Below are 8872 nucleotides of genomic sequence, written 5' to 3' on the forward strand. Positions count from 1 at the left end.
CCTTGACTTCTCTCTGCAGTTCCCCCTTCCGTTTTCTTCATGCAAGGGATAAAACTAATGCAGTCATACAAAGTGCTGCCTCAAGCTTTCTGCTGATGGAATCCCAAGAACCAGGTTTAAGTAGTCATGAACCAGCTGCATCTGGCTGTGAGGTTGTAAGAAGGGAGAAATTAGAAATGCTGTCTTCATTAAGGATCTCTTGTATGCAGGAGGCATCATTCAGAATCCCCTGTTACAGTTAGTGTTTTGTTGTTGCCTCTGTTATAGGGCAGAGTTGGTACAAGACTGGATTCTCCAAACAGCTGCAGTTTAATTTATAGCAGAAAACCCCAAGAATATGCAATAGCTAAAGACACACATGTTCTGTGATGAGAAAACTGTAAAATTTTGCTATAGAACACATCTTGCCACTTTTTGAAAAGGTAAGATTTATTAAATAGCTTTATTTATAGAGCAATATCTAAAAGATTAAAAATGTCAGTGTTTTGATATAAACTTGCCCTTTAAGGAAACAGGAGAGTAATAAAAATTAAAAGGTCTAAAACATGGATCAGAAAGAAACAAGCTCACTTGTTGGTAACATGAATATTTTCATTATTTATGATGACAGTTACAGGGAAGATGTTGGGGAAAATGTTTCAAGTTACAAATAGCAGTCTGTGAGTTACTGCTGTTAGACTACAGAATTTTTCATAGTTATATTGGGATCCATATTAGCTCTTTCTGTATTCACACTTGGAGACATCAAGCAGGATATAGGAAAACAGGATGAATACGGACAGATAAATACAGCAACCTTGACTGCAGAGTTTGTAGTTTAAGTTTGTTTTGTTAAGTTTGTACTTAAGACTGATGAGTTTAAGGAGCTTCACAGAATCTTTCATAATTGGCTTATCAGTCTGCATCTTATTAATTATGGATAAAAAAACAATCTGAAAGAAATTTTCTGCTGACTGTTGTAGCTAAAATAAAGCAGATTACATAATTTCTCTCAGATAAGCCTATGTATAGGACTGGGTTTTAATTATATTCTGATGAGTACTGATCAGGTTTGTGTTTATTATAAGAGATAAAACAAGAACTGTAAGGGATACCTCAGTCTTTGCAACTTTTCTTTCAAAATTCATTATTAAAAAAAAAAAAGAGTGATTCAGAGAGTAAGGCTAGGAAAAATATGAAAGTCACACCAAATGTCAGGTAATTGGGAATAGGGGGCAAGAAGTTTCATGGCTCAGTGCTACTTGTTGAACATCTTTCACTGTCATTTGAATTAATTCAAAATTCAAGTGTGGCACTAAAAGCTATTTAAATGATAACTCATTCAGTAATAGTTCTCCATCACTTGGAAATACGACCGTTCATGGGTTCTGAATCACCTCCGTCTGGTGGAAATGATGCTTACTACATAGCTGGAAGGGAGGTGCCTCAAGACAAATCCAAAGCAAAGGAAATGTTTCTGGTGACTCAGTGGGTATCTGTCTTTTCTCTTGAGGAACAAATTGTGGTTTTACACAAGTCCCAAAGGACATGAAACATGTAGTTGCTGTGCCCTTAGGAGAGTATCAGGAGTTAGTTCCAAAACTCATCTATTGCACTCTAAGCCCTCTTCTCCCCTTTCTCACAACAGAAAAAAAGTCCATTTTGGCTTCTTATGAAGTTAATTGCCCCATTGTATCTGCTTGTTTGCATCTCCTGGTGTACATGCAGGGTAGGTTTATGGTCCCTGGTTATTCCGTCTTCTGCCTGGCTGCATATGTGTTGTTGGAACCTGGACACTGGTCTGTACTGTGCTGTGTGGTCCACATAGCCATCACAGAGGAGTAGGTTGGCACATGACACTACATAGTGAAATGGTGGCTTAGTGCTACACTGGGGATGTATATGATGCTGGTAAAACAAATGTCATTTAAATATTACCTAAATCTAAATTTATGACCCTGAAACCATTAAAACGCATGCTTAATCACTTGAGTATAAGATTATTTTCCACTCTGTCATGTCCGAATCGAAACTGGGTAATTAAGTATTAGTGATTTAAATCTCTCTGGTCTCGATTTAAATCACAAAGTATTATAATTCATACACTGTCCTAAACTCTATTATTCTAATTTATCTCTGTGTATTCATAAGTTGTATAAGTGTCTTTGGAATAAATTTCTATGTAATGCAAATTTCTTATTATTGTTTTTTTAATATGGTTAACGTTCAGAAACTTTCACTTCTCGTATAACCTCACAACACAAACTGTGTAAGTGAAAGACCAGTCTGACCTTGCCATTGAGGTCTCTAAATTAGGAGCACATGATTAATATTCATCCTCAGTTCTTCGTAGGAGTATTTTGAAAAGAAATCCAAAGCACACTTTAAACTGGAGTAATAAATACTGTTTATTTATCAGATTGTCTGTATCTCATTTCCTGAACTAAACAGCTAAAGTCTGTTTGCACTCGTGACATTGCAAGTCTCAAAAGCTGATCCAAGAGAACATCTGTCAGTTTGTTTTCAAGACTGAACACTACAGAAGAAAAGAAGAGGTGGGGGAGAAATAACAATTTCGCAAACACATCAGTTCAAACAAAGTGAGAACTTCCTCAGCTGCCTTCATAAGCCAGGCAAGCTGTGCTTTAGGAATATGCTTTTAAGGGCATTTTCTTCCTTTTTCCTCCGTCCCTAACAGTAGTTGAAAGCAGGGGTCGTTTTTCTTCTCTGTGTTCTGCTCAAACTGATGCCAATAAATATTTTTTTGGAAGTATTAGGGAGTCCAAAAAATGTATTCAGGAAATACTCTCAAAGTATATTGAAGGCAAATTAAGCAAAACAAATATCACGAGCTTGTTATCCTCTAACATGATACACAGCTACTCTGAACTCATTAGTGCAAGAGAAAAAGGTGGACTTTTGGCACAGAGACAGGATGATTTGAAGGAAATGGCACAGCCTGCTCTGTTCTTCACTCTGCTTTTAGCCAAAAGAACAGTTTGCGTTGGTATGCTTCAGGGGAGGAAATTCAGACTGTTAGTAACAGAACTGTTCATATGCTTTAAATTCTGTCACAGTCGTAACAGGCCTTTTTCTAGCTGCAGAGGAGGGAATTCTATCTCAAACTTTAAATGTAAGGTCTGCAGCAAAAAGGTAAGTGTATATTTGAGCAGATGTTTGGGAGCAACAGCCCCCCTCCCACATCCTCTTTTTATTAGAAAGTACTGATTCGTAAAAATGAAAGGTATCCAGAGGAACAAAGCATGACAACTTGTGTGTTTGGAAGAGCTGTTAGATGTGTGAGGGCATGTAGAAGGGCAGATTCGGTCAAAATCTGTGTTTGAAGAGGGAAGAATGGGGAATGAAAGAGGAAAGGAAAAGACCCCTTTGTTTATCTCCTCCATGAGATCCAAGAACCAGAGCTTTGTTTTGTTTTTCTGAGCTGTGGAAGACTCAGATTCAGTTCTCTGATCTTTCTAGTCAAGAGCAGGGACTTGACTTTGATGGTTTGGTACTGTAGGTAGATATTCTATCTACTCTGGAAGATTCGGTTTTCTGATAAAGAGTGTTGGAAGCCTTAGTTTTATGAGAAGCAAAAAGACAAGGAATACCAAACCCATCATCATATGCAGATCTTCTGCTTTGCAGCCCACCCTTCTATAGAAGCTTCTGGAGCATCCCATTAACAGGACATAGACTGTGTGAAAGGGTATTTGGCAAGAGCTACTGGGGCTGAAGCTGCAGAATGCAAACTAGCTGCTGAGAGGCGATAGGTAGACTAGGCAGACCTAAGGCTAAGTCACTGCTGAGCAGGATAACCAAGTTTGTAGTTCTCTAAAAATACCGCTGTACCGTTCTTTACCTCCTGTTAGCTCTCCAGAGAAAGATACAGCGCCAGCTGCTGTCGGTTCACTATGTGTGGGGCTATCTGAAAGAAGGAGAAATTTACTTCAATTCAGACCACGCTTTTGTGGGTTCTTCAGACATGTTGCTAGACCCACAGTGTGTCTGCTTAAGCTCATAGACTTGTCTGTGTGATTCGAATTTGTGGAACAAACAGTCATATGGAAATGATAGTGAGTCACAGAAACTCCTTATCCTTCTAATACATGGCTAAGTGAATAGGAGAAAAACAGAAATGTAAATGGGATTTTGCTTTTCTCTGCTCTGTGCTCTGCTTTGATGTTGAACAACTGCCTGGAATCTAAAATAACTTCATCCTAGCTGATGTGTCCCTGTGACTGTACATACCCTGCAAGATCCTGGCACATGCAAAAGGAATACAGTGTGTTAAAGAAAGAGGAATAAATTTGACAGGAATGAGTTAAAGAGTCACATTTAGATGTTTTCTATTTGGTTGGGCCTAATGCATGTCACCTTAGAATGCTCTTAATGAACTGTCAGAAGCAACCCAGAAGTGCAGTTCACAGTAGAGTGAAAATAAAGTTGGCTTACAAGCCTCCAGAAGACCGTAAAGTAATACTTAACAGATATTTTGACTAAGAATGTAGTATGTCTCACAAACCTTAATTTCATCTATAGTAGAATAATGGGGATTGTGGACTTTTTGTAGATTGTAATATATAAGCATATACTGCCATTACTAATATTTTTTATACCGTCTTTGATAATATTTTTCTAACCAAACAGTGAAGTGTTTCATTCAGACACTCAAGTCTGAGTGAAACTTCATGATGTATAACTTCTTGGAATTCTGCTGTCCAAAAAGTTATGAGTTTTTCATAGTCTAACTGAAATTATGTCAGGCATTTCCATAGGAACATATCTCAAGTTCTGCACTGTTCTTATTATGACTGCAGCTGGCTGTGAGATAAAAGAATAGAAAAAAATTGAAATTAAAAATTATTCTTTTTTAAATGGAAAACTATTTCCAGTACGTAAGATGCAATTCAATAAGGACAAGTGCAGAGTACTACACTTCAGCACAAGTAACAGACAATCCAGTAATGAAACAGGGGCTCACTGGTTCAATGCAGTACCACATGCAAGCTTTCAAGCTTTTATGAAAGACCAGCAGCCTATGCACTGAGTGTGAAAAAACACACCAAGCCCACCCAAACCTCTCCCCCTTGTTGAGATACATAGAACATTTGTATATCTACTAACCAAACCAAACCAAAAATCTATCAAAAAGCCCACCCCCCCATATTTCCTCTTTCCTCATTGCTGGTAAGGTCTCAGTTGGAATTCTGTGCCTAGATTTGCATTTTCCACTTCAAAATAGATGCGAATCAGTTGGAGAGAATCCACGAGAGTGCAAAAGCATTAGATGTTTAGAAATTTGCCTTAAAGCTAAGCTTTAAAGATCTGAAATTGTTTAGTCTAAAACAAAAGAAGACAGAAAAAGAACACGATAAGAGCATTCAAGTATGTAAAAGGTTGCTGAAGGAAGAGGGTAGCAAGCTGTTCTCTTTGTTGCCTGTGGTAGATCAAGAAGAAAAAGACTCAAAATGATGCTAGGGAACTTTAGGACTGATACCACAAAGACCTTTTTAAATACAAAGGGACTGATATTTTTAAATATACAGATAGCAAAGCACTGGAACTGAGTTTTGTGGAGAGGATGTGGAATCTTTGTTTTTTTAAGGCCTTCCTTATAAGGAAGCTTACATAGTTATTGTTCAGAAATTAGAAAGAACTGATCCTGCCTTGGGTAGGTAGGATCCTGAACATTCTTCCTACTTTTTTTCTGATTTTGTGCCTGTAATGGAGACAGTCTGCCTGATTAAAGGGTATGCAATCAGATAGCTGAAGTCCTAACATGAATTTAGGAAGCTCACTCAGAATTTCAGCAGAAAAGAAAGAAAGAGGTGGATTAGAATTAGAGAGGAAAAAGGATTTTGTTAAGACTATTGAAGACTAGTAGTTTCAGTATTGTGATAAAACCACAAGGCAAAACCCAAATAGGAATACAGTGAGATTGAAAGTGAGAATGGTTGTACAGCTAGAGTTTGAGGTCAAGGGATGATCAGAGGATAAAGTGCTGAGGGTGGAGAGATCAAAGAGAAATATATAACAGATGGAGGGTGGGGGTAAAGAAACATTTCCTACAGATGGCATGTATTATCTCCTGGAAAGATTGGCAAGATTAGAGAATCTTGCCAAGAGGAGAATATACTGCGAGTAGAGGTATACCAAGTGTATTTTATTAAATTCTATTTAGCAAGTAAGGAAAGACTTCATGTCAATTACTTTCTTACATGTTGAAATTTCATATATCAATCCAACTTGCTCCTTTTGTGCTGTCATTGTTGGTATCACTAAATATTCAGTATATAACTACGGATATTCTCTGAAATAATCAGACAAGATCAACCACCTGTCTTTCATCTCTTCCTGATTTTTTCTTGTTGATACCATCCCCATTTCTGTGACTGCTTTTTTTCCTTGCTGGCAGAGTAACAAGGTTCAGAGGCCTGCAGATTTTATGAATCTTTTCATGGTGGCTTGGCATTGTAGAAGGGTGGTGTGGATGTCACTGGATATCAGCCAATCTTTCTGTGAGACGGTCTGCGTAGTGGGTGCCAAGAGGGATGAGGATTGCAAGGCTGAAACAGAATTGTAGAAATACAGAAACAAACATAGAATGAATTCTACAAATCAGAATAGTAAGTTTAAATTCATGAAGAAAGCTTTATTCTACTTAATCCATGAAAGGAAAACTTGTTCAATTTCTGTTGGAAAAGGTTGGGGGATTGACCATAAAAATGGTGCCTGTCTTGCGTACACAATACTTTTTGCATCAAACTTATCTAATTAAATAATCAGTGCAAAGGAAGACTGCTGAAGAAAGGTGGGTTTAGAAGTCTTGCCAACCTCAAGTTTTCAAGCTCCTGAGCCTTTTTTAAATTATGAATTTTAAAATTAACACACTATATTTTGTTTCTTTGTATTGTCTTCATAAGCCTGGGAGCACTGTTTTTGAGATTCCTTCCATGAAATGAGAGCTAGAAAATTGTTTTAGTATGGAATGGAGACTCTCAAGTTACTGCAGTAGTTAATGTTTCAAGAAAAACACCACATTTTCCAGATTTGCCATAAAGAATTAGAAACTTTGGGTTAAGTTAGAGGCCTAGAACTTGAAGGTAATACTGAGGAATTAAAGTAAAAGACAACTTAAGCACAATGAGGAACACTAGAACACTGCCTCAGATTTCCCTGTGAAAGCAGAATGACAGCAGAAGAGAGGAGCAAGTAGAACTGAAGAGCCTAGGGTAGAAAGGTTGATAGAATGAGTGAAACCATAAAGTAGAGGGCAGTGGATCAAGTTTGGAGAAAATAAGAACTTAAGTGTGGTCTTTCCGAGTCAGTCCAAAGAGCTAGTGTCCTCTTAGTTATGGTGACTTAAAGCAGATCTTTTAAAACAGGCCACTTCTGAACTGACTTTTCTCATTCTAGACAGTGCTGCTGGTTTGGAAGCAGCAGTTTTCTCATCCTGCCACCACTAGTGCATTTAAATAGGAGCTCTTTGCCTAACACTGTGACTCAGACTAACTTTGAGTGAAAGGGCTAGCCTGAAAAGATGGTCTTTGGGCCTTCTCATCCAAGCTGTAGGCATTTCTATCAACGTAGCCATGTGAAATAAGTAGCTAAAGCAAGTTAAGAAGACAGGTGTTACTGTTAGACCAAGCTGTTTGCCATAGGGTTTTATTTGCTTACCCTGGCACGTTTTATATGATGTCAGCACACAAAGAATGTTTCTGCAGATAAAGCAAATGGCAAATGATTTCATGAGCCTGTTTCTGACAGATGTGTGCAGTGTGAAGAAACACTGTAGCACAAACTACAGCAGTCGTCAAGATCGTGTTGTTCCAGCTCGTTAATCACATTTCTCTGGTTTGTGTCCATGGATGACTATCTGTGAAAACTCACTGGTGGTCATGACAAGGCTCTCTGCTTGCCACCTCATCTACATAGATGCCTGTTGAAATTCTGTGTATCATTATCAAAACCACACTGAAAGACAGATGAGTGTTGTACGTCTTTCATATCTGCTTCACGCTCCTCTTCCTTTCAGGGCCAAGAACTGCCTTTTATATGAAATATCCCACAGTTTGAAACATTGTTTTAATCAGTACTGTCACCAAATTCTTGTTATCAATGTGCTTTAACCAAATAGATTAAAACTGTCATGGGTATTTTTGGTGATGACTGGATAAAAGAAGAACAAATAATAGGTGCTCTAAGTTAGAAGAATTTGCATAATGAAATTACTGACTTGTATTACTACAGGGAAATAAGAGCATAAAATGTATTTGGAAATGTACAGATCTTAAGGGCATTTTTTTTTTTTTTTTTTTATGTGAGGGAGGAAAAAGATGCTTGCCTTCTCTCCACTCCAAAGAACCCAAGGGAATGTATATTTACTGCTATCCCCAGGACTTCTGTGTGCTCCTGGCTCTGTCTTTGGAAAATTTTACTAGTCAAGAAGTCATGCATGCCTGTTTTCTCATCCTTTACTTGTCATGGAGCAGCTGCATTTCAGAGTTGTTAGGAAAGAGCAGTGACTACATATGGAAGAGAGCAAGATGAGTATAACAGTATTTGCAGTTGAGATCAAATCTGAAAAGAAACTTAAATACCATGGTGTTCTTGGTTGCAAGAGAAAACAAGGATTCAGAAATTCAGTGTACAGACTCATGAAGCATGTCCACAGACAAACCTTTCAATTTTGGACTTTTTTGGCGAGATGAGTTAGAAGGGCAGGTTCATTATGTATCTGCCATTTTCTTGGTATTCAATAGCAACAGCAGTGAAGCTGTCAGGTCCAACTGTCATCCTCTTCTCTCTGTTGAGCTGCTATTCAGTCTGCTGAAAGAGTCTCAGAGCTTTGTGGTCCAGTCCCTGTCTCCCCAGCCATTCCTAATAATTT

Source organism: Psittacula echo (assembly GCF_963264785.1).
Source record: "Psittacula echo genome assembly, chromosome: 1".
Taxonomy (NCBI): Eukaryota; Metazoa; Chordata; class Aves; order Psittaciformes; family Psittacidae; genus Psittacula; species Psittacula echo.